We start from the raw sequence: 17,096 nt of genomic DNA on the forward strand, positions 1-17,096 counted from the left end.
TGTCAAACTGCATAAATCAAAAACGGCATTCCGAAAACACATGGAGCAATGGCACATGTGTCGCTGCACAGCCGGAGAAATCTCAGAGTCCATTTCCAATTTGGTACAGTCCCCATAACGGGCGACTTTAAACCGGTGCCATGTGGTGAAAAATGATGAGCCAGGGGCCGTTTTAATTGTTCGCCCAATGCCGGGGTCTTATCGCGGGCAGGGAGAGAGGGAGAGAGAGAGAGACAGAGAAAGAGAGAAAGAGAGGGAGAGAGACGCTGTTAGAGCTCCTCTGCGCTGGTCATTAGAATTCTCCCCACATGAGAGCCACGACATCCCACTGATGCATGTAACAACTGCCCATATAGTCAGTGGGAAGCCTCCATGTGACTGAGTCCATATGGACCGCCAATAGCACTGCGGTGGGTGTGTGCAGGAACACAGGTGGCACCAATATATAGAGAGAGAGGAGAGAGAGAGAGAGGGAAAGAGAGAGACAGAGGGAGAATATTGAGCCTGCTGTCCATGACAGTGACGTTGGCCAACTGCAAAGCATGCCACCAGGCTACAGTTTTTTTATAGACCTTCAGAAGTGGTCGTGTGTATACGGACAGCACTGCTCCTTTCAAACGGAATACACGTGATTCATCGGAAGGGCCTTCAGCGCCTCTCCTAACTTTTTTTTTCACTTGAAAAGGTCCAATCCCCCGACTTCAATTTCATTTACACAGCACATATGATGTCCCTATGGCCAGAGTGCAAGCTACAAGGACACACTACTTATATTCTGGCTTGTGATGTCTGCATGAGTGTGTGAGTGAGTGTGTGTGTGTCTGTCTCTGTGTGTGTGTGTGTGTGTGCGTGTGTGTGAGTGTGAGAGAGAGAGTGTGAGTGAGAGTGAGAGAGAGAGAGAGAGAGAGGGAGAGAAAGTGTTCCTCTGTTTAATATTCGCAACTTGGACCATGTGCCTCCCAATTGAATTTGAAAGGATTTGCGTGGCCGAGTTTTAAAAGAGCTGTGCACATGAACACAACGGTTGTGTTTGCAGCAGCACTGTCTGCGAGCACCGAATTTCGCATTTCAAACGGTCCTGTGTAACTAGGTCACCGAGATGCACCAACGCAAACCAGGTGGTCTGCCCCGGACTGGACTTCCATAATTACAGCTTTGCGTCCACATGAAAAGTGAGGGTGTTCACTCAAGAAGCTGGAAAAGATGAGCCCAAAGCAGCACTCCAGCAAATGGTCCGCCACTGAGGGCTCACATGACATAACTAAGAAATCTGGGCGTCCTTGGATACAGTCTGCTATATTTACGCATACACTTACTGCACAGCCAATATTTGCACAACACAGATCAAACTTTTGGCAATGGACAAATTGTCAACATTCCACACACTCTGACGTCGAAAATGATATCAAAACAGTGACGAGAGGCATAAATGTTTCCACCACTGAATTGTTGTCATGTCTAATTTAACTGACTTGTTACCACTTGCCACTAGGACTCTCAGGTTATCCCGTTTCAGTGTACCGAATCAATTTTAAAAACACATTACGTAATCCTATCTCAGGGTAAGCTTTGCTGTGTGTAAGACAAGTCGAAACTTGACTCCTGTGTTTTTAAAAATGCATTTAAAAAATCTAATGAATACCAGGTGATTTCAGCGAACTGTTTAAAATGCCATGAGAGTCGGTGCCAGTGGTAGCACATTCCATGGAGAATATTTACATTTGCTACTGAGAGCGCTTGAAATGGGTGGGTTATGTGCCCAGAACTCATGCAAAGTATCCTCCGCAGGAGAAGTCATCTAAATGTCCTCAGTATAATCACAGGAGTGAAGATGGACAACACTGGCTAATCCTGGCACGAACAAGGATGACAATCTATTATGTGGATAAGAAAACTTAACAATGATCCACCTTTGTCGACAGCAGTTTGGCTGCTCCACAGAGTGGCCGATTGAAACCAAAGCCAGAAAACTGAGCTGCTAGGCCAAACAAAAGTCTGTGTCGCTTTATCGGTTATCGTCTGCCCCCAGACAATGCTGTCTGTGTCTTTTGACTGTAGTGCCATGATCTCTCTGTGTGACGGTGTGTGTCATCTTGCTGTCCTTAGATTTTCTAAGTAATGATAGCAAGGTATTGATAAATATGTATGCTCCGATTCAACAAACAAATTACTGGGGCGAAGATGAAAATCGATTCTATTTGACTGAAATAAATAATCACATTAATCCCCGTCACTCGGAACCCCTCCTCTCTGCATGGAGTGGGCATACATCATCGGCAAGGATGGGAAGAGGTGATGGAGTTCAACAGTTATCCTCCCACCACCACTGCCACCGCCCAGAGCAATTCACGATGCCATCGTTTGAATACAGCCAACATTGATTCACACGCTACAGTGGTTCATGTTGTGCATTATACTTTCATGAGGAATCGATCGGATTGCTTCCGCTTCCAGTATGATCTATTTGCCTTGCGCTTCGAGCTCGGCGTGTTTGTTACAGTTTTGCTGTGTATGGCGATCATGCCTTGTGGCCCAGCAGACCGCCCTTTACTCTCATCTCATCTGGTCCCACCCTGATGCTTTCCCACCCCGATCCCTTCCCTTTCCTTCCACCCGCACCCTCCCCCCTGAGAGCCGAGCCTCCCGAGGTGGAGACGGGCAGTTCCACCCGTCCGCGCCAGTGGCCCTCCTGGCACACACACCCTCTCCTCCGAGCTTTCCCACGCAGGCGCGACACATTCTCCAGGAGCAGACGCAGACAAAGACCAGAGCCCGACTACAAAGCTCCCGCCGCTAAAGCTCCGCAGAAAAGGACTCGTCTGAGTGAGGACTCCCACGGGCTGGCGAGACGGATTCCTCGAGGATTAGCTTATTAAGGGTCGCTTTATATGGTGAAGAAATGAGCTGGGTGGTACCATCGTTAGTGAGAAAACACACTGCAAGTGGGCTAGGCATTCTATACATGGGGTGTTCTTGCCTCTCCAAACGTCATATGGGAGTTCTTGGGTGCTATAATAGGTTTCTCAGCCCAAGACATTGTCAGATTTTCTGAAAATAATAAACGCCTGTGCAGCAATAACAGGATGCCAGTTGTTTACTAAAGCGCTGTGGCTTTACCAGTGTTGTTCTTTGAGCTGTAGGGGCAAAGGATAAGAAGTATGAAAATATACCTGCCATGTGTAGCTCTGTGACTGTTGATCGACTCCTTTGAGAAATAACAGGAAATATGGAAGTGTGAAGTGCAAAAAATGGAGGTGGGATCACCACAATTTGATACACCGCAGCCGCACTCAGCGTCCATTTCAGTCCATTAGGGGCCATCTTAGGGCTGTCTGGCCATTTCAGGCTTCTGGCTTCTGGAGAGGAAACCACTGACAGGGTGTGCTGGACCCAATGGACTGACAGGGCAGAATTAGACTCCCGAGGTCCAGGACAACAGTGGTGTTCATTGCCAAAGAACACATTACCCTCACCTGGACACGGGGAAGAAAGGTCAGAGTCATCACAAAAGAAGCTGTGTTGGGGAGCAAGCTGCTCGACTTCACAGTGAAGCAGAGCAGCCAGGAGCATGCTGACAACCTCCCTGTGGTCAGACAAAAGGGGAAACGGACAAAACCACAGGTGCTGCGATTAAAATCGGAAATGTTTTTTCTGGGCCTCTGACAGCGGCCATAGAAAACGTTCCATGTCCTGGCCGAAGTGCCATAGAACATTTTGTGGGAGCTGAGGAACAAACAACATTTGACCCCTTGATCTCTGAAGCGTGACTTTTCCTTTGAACTGAAATTGCACCAGTCATATTCAGGCAACAGCTGACCACTGGCACAGAACAGAGTGGAGAGAAAGTCCAGCCCGTCTGTCTGTTTTGGATCCGGGGATGGCGGCTGTCAGTATGGCATGGACATTCACGCCAAACAAAAGAGCCAGAAGAGGTCTGTCGTGCCGGCGGCAGCCTCTCTCCTGCTCGTGTTTAACACAGATTAGAGGGCTGGTGCCAAATTCACACCTCGCGTCAGTCCTTCTTCCACGAGCGTGGCGCGCTGTCGCTGCACCTGCAGATGCCTAATTATAGGGCTGAGACGGAGTGGCATGTACACACACCTGAGGCGCCACTCCGACACACACACGCCGAGTTTTTCTCCCACACTGACGGCGCCCTAACGGAGGTGGCACCGGTTCTCACGTAATTAGCACGCCGGGCTCCGATCCAGCGACGTTTTAAGATGCCGACGCGCTCGGTGGTAGAATGTTTTTTTTCATTTTGCCGTCTTGAAAGGCCACGTCGTTTTGAAGTGCACCTCAAACCTGGTTTGGATATCATGAAAGTCAAACGCATTGAGCTACAGATCTATGGGAACTGCAGCTTTGGAGAGAATGAGGAGAGAGGAGAGAAGAAAATAAGAGCAGAGTGTGCAACACAATGTTGCCAAATGCAACATTCTTGGCAGATTAGCCTAATTAATGAATCATAGACACAGCACAATGTGCCTATGGTGTTCCTGTGTTCAATGTCACAGCAAACTCAGAGTATAATTTCACCTTGGAAGGGCTTGAAAGATTTATCTTCATAGATTTATCTTTATGTCTACATTTCATACATAATCTGAACTTGAGCAACAGTGTGGTCAGCAGTCCCCGAACGTCTAGAGCAGTGTGAACTCTTCCCTGCTAAGTTACCCCATAAATACATTCTCCATGCAATTTTACAAATTCTTTCATGGCCCTGGGAGTGCATTGTTGGCCGAGGCACAGCCAAATACTTACATGCAGATGTCATTTAAAAATCCTGTTAAATTAACAAATATTTTCAGCTCCAGTTCTGCAGCAGATGAATCATGAGCCAAAGGAGGCCCCGGGAAAGTCTTTAGACTGGATGTGGAAAAAGGACGTCCATCCAAAACTGAGCTGATAGTCGAACTGAATGGCCTCTCTCTCTCTCTCTTTCTCTATCTCTCTCTGACACTCCGTCTCTCTCTCACTCCGAAACAGGCCTCACACTCTCTCTCTCTCAGCTGTTGCTCTTCACTGCCGCTGCCGACCCGCTGCCTGCTGGTATGCTTTGCCCTGCTGCGCACTCTCAAAGAGGCTCTGTGGCCCTGGCCACGACAGCTAAAGCGCCATTCACTGCCTGCCCTAACCCGCATTCCACATGGGACAGCACCACGTGAGCGCTAATTCACCAGCGAGCCCCGAGCACTGGGGCAGTGCACGCTCCGCACAGGACTGCCACGGCGACGGAGGACGCGGGGTACAAAACGAGAAACAGATAAACACAGAAACAAAAACAGTAGTAGCGCTCTAGAATCTTTGGTTTCAAGTGTCCATGGAGGTCGGCCGGGTCACTGTGTATCCTGCCGTCTCCGGCAGACAGACAACACTTGCTACTGATTAACAGCAGGCTACTACGTGGCATGGGGCCATCCTAGCCTTGCCACAAGTGCAAGTAATTGCACCCATCACTTACCTTTCTCCAGGAGAGAGAGGGAGGGAGAGAGAGAGAGGGAGGGAGGGAGAGGGAGAGAGAGAGATCATTGGAAAGTAAAGCAAAGACCTCTAGGCCAGAGGTATTCAGTGCATAAGTAGGACTATGACTCACTCAACAAACAGGGCTCAGAACAAGCTCTGAATTTCTTAAGGCACAGAGGGGAGACTTAGGCATACAGTATATAGGCATAGTGTGCATATAGAGAGTGGAGCTGGGTAGACGAGAGCTTCCTTTAGCATTCAGTGCAGGGTTCCAGTCATGAGGAGATTATTTAAATTAGATTCATCTTCTTGTGCTATCACGGCATAGAGCCAGCCTGTGTTTTAATTCTGAAAATTGAATTTGGTGTGATAACTAAATGCATTAAAATAAGGTCAAGAAGACTTGTTTGTGAACTTTGTCCTACATTTGTAGTGACATAAGGGGCGAAGGATAAAACGTGATAGTGAGAGAGAGAGAGAGAGAGAGGTCAGCCAACACCTCAGATTTGCAATTTTCCATTAAAATCCAGACAACTCTATGCTCCCTAATCTATTCTGGACAACAATACAATATGTGAGAGCTTTGTCCAAGATCTTGTGTTCTGACCTGTCTCCATCTATTTCAAAACCAGCTGAAAAGCCCGGCTAATTCCTTCGCCGTAATCACAGCCATGTTCAAAAGAAATGCTCATAAATGCTCAGACAAAGGGAAAATGTTCAATTAAATGTCCAAAGCTTTGCAAACTGGTGCAGTCTGTCAGGGGACTGACACTGACCGCCTATCTAAACTTCATCTCAGGGACAGTTTCTCTTTACTCTTGAGGCCTTGGCTAAGTCTCCATTTACCTGAATGCTTTTATTTAGATGCCGATCCAAAGTTCTAATTCATCTTTTAGCTTTAATAAATAGAAGATCAAGATCAAGGATTTCAAATTAATAACATTTTATCGGCATATGCCTCATTGCATAAAAAAAAAGCCAAAGAATTTGATTTTGCCCAAGAAGCTGTGCAAGCTTGTTGTCCTGGATAAAATACTGAGTGTGTCATCGTCGATCCAGAATCCCAACTAGGCTACACTGTTATACAATAACTGACAAATACGAGATTACGGCTCATTTGCAACAGATTTGAGTGCTGTCCCAAATTCACAGTTTTCTTCTGGCAATTTGCTCGGTCTGAAGTGCATGCGCTTGAAATCATGCAATCCGTTTCACAGAGAAGACATATGGATGAAATTACACAGGCTTACATCAAATCATTCCTCCTTGGCCATCACGCTTGCCACATCCCCCTTCTTCAGCTCTTTTGCAAATGGGCACTATTGGCTTATAAATAACCTCTCGGGGACCCAGAGATGGGAATGGAAGTCTTCAACTTAAGTCTTTGTCATCACATGACATTTATGCCCTTCAAGCCTGATACATGAGGCCACTTATTTTTGGGCAGGCCAACGGAATCTCTGGCCACATGAGACCAGATCCACTCTCAGGCTTTGAAGATGACCTCATCTGCTTTGTCCACAGTTCCATGCGCAAGATTCACTCGTTTGGCCTATCTGGCAACCCAGCGAGATATGGCGCTGAAAGATGAAAAAAGACACAAGGCAGGTGGCCATTGGGCTTGTCTGTAACAACATCCACAAGGAAAATGTGTCAGACCCGTGGAATGTGATCAAGAAAGCCAAGAGCGAGGGACCCCGGGGAGCGAGGTTCACACGACTGGTAGCACGCAAGGAGGAGGAGGAGGAGGAGGAGGAGGAGGAAGAGTAGGAGGGATTAGCCCCCAGTTTACCGTGGCACCTGCAGATGCACTCACATCCTGCGCACAGCCGGCGAGCGGACGCCCTGGACTCCCATTCATCCCGCACGGCGTGCTTTTATTGCTCACCGAGGGGTGTTCAAAATCTGAGCAAACATGACAACAAATAAAAATAACCCAGCATGCCCAATACCCTGGTGCCCCAGTGATTTTATCAGAGGCTAATGGAAAACAAACCGCCATCGCCATCTCTCTGGCAACAAACAATTATCTTTCAGAGCAGCATGTGTTCTTTAAGTCAAATTATGAAGACACTGACAGACACTTTGAAACTGGTAAATGGCAAATTATTGCCATTACTGGATGATTAAAGATTCTCGTATGGGCCATTAAATTCACATAGAGTTCCTGGAGTACAGTTTTAATAGTGATTGATTTTCCAGAGAGAAACACAGACGACAGAGGGTCAGCATTTTATAGCAAAAAATTGAATTCAGGTGACTGATCCATTGTCCAGAACTGTAAAAAGATTAAAATGATAAGCAGACACGATGAAACTGTTAAACCAGTTTGTGCAAACCTCAAAGGTATGCATATAATTATGTAGGCCATTATATATCAATTTACTACAGTATTGTAGCCTAGAAATCTAGACGCACCCTAGCGGCAGCAGGGCTAGTCTAGCAACTCTCCGTTGGCTTGTGAGCTCAAAAAATTAAACTTCTATCAGGCCAATTAAATCGTGCATAGAGTCGTTAGGCGGGCTTAACATAATGATTGATGGCAGAGTTGCAACGGTTTGGCTTGAATTCACTGCTACTTGAAAACAAATAAGATGGATGTTGCTGTTGGCAAACAGTGTGACACGAGTTAAGCTTTTATTAAGTTGGCAAAAGTTTGAACTAGCCAACTAGCTCCGCTGGTGGGAAAACGCATGGGACTCATAGCTGTCCTATTGCGTGCAGAGGGAATTTGAAAGACAACCGATTATCCCACCCCTCGGACTGAGCACTGCGAACGGTGAGTGCCCAGACCCTACATTTTAATGTGGGTCTGGCTCGTCAGGCTAACAGTATTGCTGAAACAGTACAGAAATAATCTACTCATTTTTATCGCAGTTAGTTTGATCCTTAATATTATGTTGCTGCCAGACATGGTACTTAAATCATTGTATGCCCTTATATAAAAGATTATAGAAATGCAGGTTTGCTCAAGTAGACTTACGTAATCACTGACAGTTATTCACAACAATTTGCCACTCATATTCATTCAGTTCTTCATTGCCGTGCATGTAAACTGACACTAAAATCTGCATAACTTCAGGAATTCCAGTCATCCATGAACGTGCATTCCACATTGCATTGAACAGAAACCAAGACCATTCTCCTGGGGAGGACGTTACCTGATATGTTCCATATTCAGGTGTTTTCTGAGATGGAAAACAGGTCCGAGGCTGGCGAATCATCAGACGTGGCTATCTGTCTGGCCTTGGCTCCTAATCATTAGTCTAGCCTGGGCAGTCTCAGACAGGCAGGAAACCTCAACCTGACAGACAGCGTTGTCCAAAATCAAGCCCTGTTTAATCTCAGGGCAGCAGAGCGAGCGTCATAGGCCGGTGGACTCTGAGCCTGAATCTCTTCTTCCTTCTCTCATCCTCAATATCTCCCTCCCTAGCAAAAAGGTGAGTGCCCATTTTTACCACTGCTTGGCGTAAGTCCCACTATGCTGGGCGTAAGTCCCACTGATGCTATAAGCATTGTGAAGCCTTTTCTAATGACTCACCCCCCAGTGGTCATTAGATGTGATAACAAAAACATATAGATAAACGTATAGATAAACATATAGATAAAACTCCATTTGCAATCTGTTAAAGAGTCATTTTTGAATCCATGAATATATAGCAAGTGTAAACAAAATTTGAATACAGTGTGAACACTCTTGCTCTGAAAGAGGGTAGTCTCTTATTATCTTATTTTTCAAGACTAATCACCCAAATCACTTGAAAATACCACACGCGAGGGCTTCCAAGGATTCTTAGGGAAAAGAATTTTGATTCTAGTCCAAATGACTATTGCATAAGTGGCAAAAACCGTAGGTTGTTTACTACCGGCATATTAAAACTTTATCTGACTAGTGTGCACATAACCTGACAATGACCTATCAGCAGATGTTTGACTGTTGATAGATCAGCACCTCATTCTTTACCTTCTCCCTTTTAAATCATTTAAGGGACTTTGAAGAGAATGTTGAAATCACTCATCTCAAGGTATACAATAATTTTGGGATGGCCCTGGATGCTCTCACATAGCTGACAGAAGTAAAAGCAGTTCTGACTGAGCAAAGCAAATCACGACTGATCATCATCACCAGACAAATAGATGCCTGACTGATAAACTGACTGACATGTGTCTGTGCTTATTTAAAGATCTGTGCACACTTAAAACCATGAGGGAGGACTCAAAATGATTTGCAGGCTTCTTCAATTTATGAGTGTCTAGTCAATGGTCCAGGACATTGTTACTTTGTGGATTTAATGAAAAACATTAAGTCAGTGATCCATTGATCCTAAAAATATGTTCAACGAATCACTTTCTCATGAATTTCTAAATTTGACAAATGAGAAGAAGAATATCACTTAAACACTACACTCTTTATGGAATTTGGCTGATAGTCATGTCAATATAGAGCGGAGTGTTTTGTGTTATGACAAGGGCACTGCAGCCAGAACCGTCTGTTCCCATCCAGTGAGAGACACCCCAATCAGTTATGACTGTGCTGAGAGAACAATTATACGGTTTGCCATAGACTGTTTACTGCCCCGAACAATATATGAGACAAGTGCACCGTTTTATACAACTATATTCAACATGAAATGTTTAAGACTCTCCTATCACACAAGGGTTCAACAGACACCCCTCCCTTCTCACTTTGCCAAACGACTCGTCTGTACTACGTCACAAAAAGCAAACCTAAACATGACCCCAAGGTCAAGAGGTCAAGAGGGGTGAAAGGTGAGCCCCAACATCATGCAGGGGCGGCTGTTCTTAAGCCGAAACAGCCTCGTCCAGCACAGGACGGGCTCCAGACTGCGTTCTGCAGAGCCTGCGGGGTCTAAGTTCCGAGAGGACAAACACAGATCTGCGGGTTGTAACCGTGAGAAGAACATTAGGTCGACCCGACTGTGAGACCTGTTTGTCTTAGCTCTGGTTACGCAATTTTTTTTCTCCCCCTAAACGGATTCAGGCACGATTTTTTAGCCCAGTAATCAATGCCAAACATCTCATTTCAAGTTGGAGGAAGAAGAAAAAAAAGAATTGAAATGATAAAATGTGCTGGATTGGCTTTTTTGTTGAAAGAACAGTGAGGCTCGTATTCTCAGTTGGGATTCTGCATCCTGATTGTTTACTATGATCAGATGTGCTGCAGAATATTCCCCAAAAAATTAGCCTGAGCGAAAAATAAAACCACAAAGCTGGAACGTACATGTGTCGGTGACATTTCATGTTCTATAAATTCCACAACAACAGCTGTTCTCTTCTCTCTCTCTGTTCGCCATCTCCATCATAAATTATTCACGCTGACGATGCAGTGGTGAGGCACAAACACCAGTATAAGCATGTACAAACACACACACACACACACACACACACACACACACACACACACACGGAGATACTCGGTGTGTGCAATACAAGGTTTTGTTACCATGCTCACATGTGATCTGGACCGAGTACCAGTGTGTACATTCCAGGCGCGCTGGGGAGGGCCTGGAGACTCCTCCAACATATGGTTCCATGTCTGAGGACCAGCAGGTGGCCCCCCCCTCAACCTCTCCTCTAGAGATGCCGATTCTGATCAAGGTTCCAACAGCGCTCCTTTAAATTCTACCCCCCACCTCCGCCAGATGAATGCTACTCCCCCGAGCCACAAAGCTGGCCAAATGGAAATGTACAGCCGTTACACAAGATTTACTAGACCATAGTGGCGTGCCGTATACACAACACGGGCCTATCACAGGTGTCTCTCCGCTCCTATCATTAGGACTTAAACCATCCCTTTTCCTCTTGGTCTACAGTCATACATTACTGGAGAAGAGCAGGTGTGCTTCCTCTCTCCAAATGACCGGCCTTGCCGTCCATCATCTCCTCTTTGTGGGGCTGTCAGCCCAGACCATTCTCTCCATTCCGTTTCACTGCCCTGCCTTCCAGCTGATCGTTGGAAATGGCATCGGTCTGGCAACGGTGACGTTCCAACTGTGCACAGTGGCTGAGACCACTGGCACCAAAAGCATCGCCACCCCTGATTTATTGTGCTAAATGCCTCCGCTCTCTCTGTTTTCTCCAAAGGAAAACAGTCGGAGTGCTCTCTCTCTCTCTCACTCTCTCTCTCACTCTCTCTCTCTCTCTCTCTCCCATTGGCCAAGGGATTCTTTCATCTGTAACGTCAACATGAAATGACTGAAGCAGACCCATGCGGGATGTCTGACAGGCTATGAATTACTTGGGCTTTGACAGATGTGAGGAGTGACAAACGCGCCGTTGTATCAGCAGGGATTAGTTTTTGACTGAGAGTGATGGCTCCAGCGGTTTCCCCAGCTAATTCACGACCTTAAGTATCTCCACATATTTGCTCTGATTCTACTGCCCATTTAGAATAAGTATAAATCATTGCCCTTTCAGATATGATATGAGGTGATAGACATGTTCTGTCCACAAATGTATCTGTATCTCCTGCTAATACATGCATATGCATTATGCATATGGAACATGCATAATGCTAATTTCACCAGGGAAATAAAACATGTAGCTGTATTTGTTGTAGAGTTTTGTTTCATCTGTTTGCATTTTGCACAATAAAAGCAATAGATACCATTGTGAACTTCTACATATGTTTTCTTTCCGCTAGTCACACCCATTTACCTGTATACTGTTCCCAACAAGAATGTATTTCCATCCATGACAGCTAAACGAAGCTCAGGTCTAAACATGTCCTCTCATGTGCTTCTGCAATTTACTGAAATTACATTTTTGACTATTGTGATTCTCTCTCTCTCTCTCTCTCTCTCTCTCTCTCTCTCTCTCTCTCTCTCTCTCTCTCTCTCTCTCTCTCTCTCTCTCTCTCTCTCTCTCTCTCTCTCTCTCTCTCTCTCTCTCTCTCTCTCTCTATTTGGGCCAGCGGAGTGAAAAGGTCAGTGACGTTGTTATTGTCACTTCATCACTTCATTAGACATCATTATCTCACATTACTTTTGTATTATTGATCCATGTCTCCAGTGCCGCAAACATACTGCATGCACAAGCTTTAACGAATGACATAGGGGTTGTGCCCTACAAATGCAGCTTGCCAAAATAGATCATCACAATAGTTGGAAGGCCAGGGAGGAATTCTGTTTGGGTTCCATTAGTCATATTCCTCATGTTATTCTCGATCATCTTATTAATGGCATCTACAAGGCCCTCCCATATACACGTAATGAGGTATGCCTGTCTAAACACATAACTTGGCACGCTGCAAGCGAGCCCCTTTTCTCTGCCAGGACTTTCATCTGAACTCTGAGTCATTCCAGGATAGCCTACAGTTAATCTGTGGTCACTCGTTTAAGACTTAGACAGCATCTGGAATATTCCCTCAACACTGGCTTTGAAGAGACAGACACATGCCAGCACAATGGCTTGAAATAGCAGGCGACACTCAGACATTCACACAGAAAACCATAAAACTAATATATGCGTGCAATAATCCACAAAACAATTTGTTTGCCATATTGACTTTAACATCTATTGCAATGCATCAGTAGAACAACGGTTGTTAGAATAATGTTATGAGTGTTGTAACTTTAAGACACATTACTATGATTCCACAGCTGGCTGGCGAAGAGATTTCACAGCCTATTTTCTATTTCTATGCCAAGATCTGCAGTTTAAGGTCTCAAGTCAAATCCCATTAGTATCACACTGTCAGGGGGGAAAACTGACTAAATACCTTCTTAATCTCTTTCATTTTAATATTCAAATCTCACCTAATTCACTTGCAGGGTAATTAGCTATACCGCTGTCCTATTTGTAAGGCACCAGCATGATAAATGTGCTGTATCAGTAACAGCAGGGTCTATGGCGTTTGTGATGGAGGAACAGAGAAGGAGGTCCTCTGTCCTCTAGCACATGGGGAGGAGAGAGAAAAGAAGAGAGGTGAGGAGAGGAGAAAAGAAGAGAGGAGAGGAGAGGAGAGGAGAGAAGAGGAGAGGAGAAGAGAAGAGAGGAGAGAAGAGAGGAGAGGAGAGGAGAAGAGAAGAGAGGAGAGAATAGAGGAGAGGAGAGGAGAAGAGAAGAGAGGAGAGAAGATGAGATGAGGAGAAGAGAAGAGAAGAGAGGCGAGGAGAAGAGAGGAAAGGAGAAGAGAGGAGACATGAGCACCTAGAGAAGGCCCACAGCCAGAGGAGATCTGTCTACATCCACCTGTCTGGAAATTGGGTCAGTGGACAGCCAGCCATTTTGGCTCTAGGGTGTTTAATGTGTGCCTTAAAATAAGCATCAACAGGGAAAAAGCAGGGCTTTACCTGACACCGTTTCTGCTAGATTTATAATCAGCTTGGAGACAGGGGTTACCTGCTGCTTTCTGAATGCTGGAGCTTGCAAATCAAATCTCATAGCATTGCATTTGGGTAATGATTTTTCATTTTTCACTTCTCAACTAACGGCAAAGTCAAAATGATATTCCTAAATGCAGAAATCCATTGCACTGTGCAAAGACAGAGAACCTTTCCACGAGACAATTTCACAGACCATTTAATGGTTGATGGATGGACAAACCCTACACTAGTTTCCGGGCAAAAGATATAAAGAGCTATTATTTCCAAATCGACAGCAGCCAACATCCCGGCCAGCGGGCTTGTGAGGACACAATACGTGTGTCTTTCCCTTTCAGAGTATGTGGGAGCGTGATAGCTTCCTCAAATAAACTGTGGAGTCTGGCTTGTGGCCCAGTCCACCGCGATGGCACAGGGCTGACTGGGTAGCCTACTACAGCTCTGCCGAGCAGAGGCATGCCAGCTCAGGAATCCCAAGGCCACAGGCAGTACCAATGCAAACACATACTGAGTCAGGCAATCCCAAAGAGATAGATACCGCCAGCTGTACATATTTAATCTATTGAACAGTGAGAGAGTGCATATGCACCAAAGCCAAGACCCTTTGATGACCTGACTGTGCAATCTCAGTCAATGATATGATTTATTATGAGGTTTCTACCAAGATTTCTATCTGACTATTTTCAATCTTATGACTAATACAGGGAGTTTAGGCCCACATGCTACCATCTCTAAATGTCAGGACAGGTGGCAATAGAGATTAAACTGAGTAAAATTGATCTCAACTTTTTCTTCCCCAGACGTTAATTAGCAGAAAATAAATAACTAAAACTTCAAATCGCTTCATTTCAAGGCAAATTTGTAATGCTTCACATATAGACATGCATTCCTCCAAAATATGAAATTATGCATTAGGCTAAACAAATTAGAAAAAGAAGCAAACTTACCGCCACTCTGATTTCTGATCGATAGTCCCCGTAGAATGCATCTTTGTCATAGAAGTAGGTATCTGCTTCTACGAGATTATCTATCAGGCATGAACCATGAATTTGTTAAGATATCAGCAGCATCATTTATGTTATTGTCTTACATGATGCATGTGGATGGCATACAAACCTGATCAATTGTGACCGGACATTAGAGTTGATAGCGGTATCTCCGCCGCTGGATGCAAGGTGCACGATCAACAGAAAAGCAAGAAAATCAACTTGACGCGCCGCCGAACAAGAAAATGCATCGTCTGGACGCGAGTAAGGGAGTGTAGCTGACCTAAATAGCCTACCTTACTGTTGCCGTTTTGCTGAAATCTTACATTTGGTCTTTACAATAATTTAGACAATTCACACGCACGTCAGCTTGCACCTGATGAAATATGATGCCACTGTAGACCGTGGTCCTGTTAATTGCGCTGTTTCGGCTAAAATGCACACAAGCGAGGAAACGATTGCGTTTATAGCCTACCTGTAATAAGTCTGAAGTTTTAAGTATAACAGCTGATAGCTATTCTTTCATTAAGAAAAAATGCTAGAGAAGACACATTAAAATGCATGACCCAAATCGACAGGCAACCAAATCACAAAAGGCACACCTTTACAGAATTAAAACGCCGCTCTCACCAATTGCTCGGAGCGTCTTCTCAGTAGTCCACAGCGAGTAAAATGCAGCTATTTTCCCTTCACATACACCTGTAGCTTTGGCAGCAAATTCTGCCTTCACTTGGTAGCAAACACCTGAATGACAAATCTAGGATTCTTTAATATCCCAAAAGGTATAACTCCATAAAGACAGACCAACCTGTAGCATAAGGGCAGGGCCTATCGTTGACAACTTCTTGGCGAAGTGCAGCCTTAGACAGTTGATGCCGAAAAGGTCTGATAGAGACCATGTGTACAAGTGTCGGCTCTGATCGTGCAGGGAGCGAGTGGTCTCATATTTATACAAACCTCTCTGCTTCAGGTTTGGAACTGCGCTCACTGTTTACAACAGCTGAGGCAAACCACGCCCACTCGAATGTGATTGGTCTTCTAAATTCCTAAGCAATCCTTTTCGCTCAGATTCCATTTACAGTAGGCTACAAACATTACGCCAACGTGTGTGAATAAGAACAGTACACTAGGCTACATTATGTATCGAGGAGTGAGTAAGGAGGCTCGTTTATCCTCTCAAGCAGAGGATCTTGAGCATGACTTCCTCCCTGCAGAGAGGTTTTTCTCTCTCTCTCTCTCTCATGTAGACCGAAACCTAGCCAGTTAAGCCACTAATGAGTTCAGATTTAGGGTAACATGTGGAGAGTTTATAACGCGCGCGCGCATTTTGTAGCCTGTTGTCAAACTCCATCCTCAACATTCAGACAAATTATGAATTTCGAAAAATTAGCCATAACGGCACACAGATGGATAGGCTAGTTCAAAAGGGATGGACAGAATGCAGTCCTGCACAGTGGTAGATGCGTTTTCACGATGAGAGCCTGTTAACCGGCACAATAAAAAGTGACTTTCGACGCAAATAATCGAGGCTCTGTTTACGTTAGAAATTGTGTTCGCATTCTATATCTCTCTCACACCCATTGGCTATTTTTATTTGCCCAAAAATTTGAACAATATAAATATGTCAAAGGCGATCGAGAGGTTAGCAGAATCTGCGCAGACAGGTGACCGACTCTGCTTTACTTGATGCTGCTCTCAAGTCTTCGCAACAACCGTTTGGTCATATTCTCATTGATCGGTGTAGTTCTCTGTCATCATCGTTTATCCACAGAGGTCGCTGTTTACGTTGGGGAGTCGGGGAAAATAATAGTTGAACTAGTTTGCACAGGAGTCATGTTCTAAACAAATTTAGAAATAGCAGTCTTGGTCATGAATGCGTAAATGTCTCTACAGTCTCATAGTCATTATGATGACATAAGGCTGACTATGTTGTTGTTGTTCTTAACATTTAGCCACTCAGACTCATTGTGTGTGACACGTGCCAACAGATCCGCCACAGGCAAGTCTGGGGCGCAAGACTACAGCTCTCACAGTAATCATTCCCATGCAGTTTTCCTTTTAATATATTGTATTCCATTATTCAGTTTTCTAATTATCTATTGGCAACTGGACGAAACTGTAAAGTCTCAACTTTTAAGAAGCACCCAACTTTATAATCACCTGCCTCATTTATTTATCATGTGAGCCTCCAGTGTGCACAACAATACCCTACCAATCTTCAAAGTTTGTTCACTGCACACACTACTCATACTTCCAGGGGCAAAATGTGTAGGCTAGGTCAGTGGTTTTCAAAGTGGGG

At 44.9% G+C, this 17,096-nt stretch overlaps 1 protein-coding gene across 5 annotated transcripts in view; it reads right to left on the minus strand.

The window, feature by feature from the left end:
* The window catches only part of LOC121681934 (cell migration inducing hyaluronidase 1), a 63,854-nt gene extending 47,319 nt beyond the window's left edge, over positions 1–16,535 (minus strand). For 3 of the 5 annotated variants that reach the window (XM_042061897.1, XM_042061895.1, XM_042061893.1), the window contains exons 1-3: positions 15,606–16,535; positions 14,928–14,975; positions 14,759–14,838 (exon numbers count right to left, since the gene is read on the minus strand). The gene's annotated coding sequence lies outside the window, so the exon portion shown is untranslated. The remainder of the gene's footprint in view (positions 1–14,758; positions 14,839–14,927; positions 14,976–15,605) is intronic. The other 2 variants (XM_042061896.1, XM_042061894.1) reach the window with 2 other exon arrangements.
* Between the last annotated feature and the right edge of the window lie 561 nt (positions 16,536–17,096).

This window comes from Alosa sapidissima, chromosome 14, assembly GCF_018492685.1.
Source record: "Alosa sapidissima isolate fAloSap1 chromosome 14, fAloSap1.pri, whole genome shotgun sequence".
Classification (NCBI taxonomy): Eukaryota; Metazoa; Chordata; class Actinopteri; order Clupeiformes; family Clupeidae; genus Alosa; species Alosa sapidissima.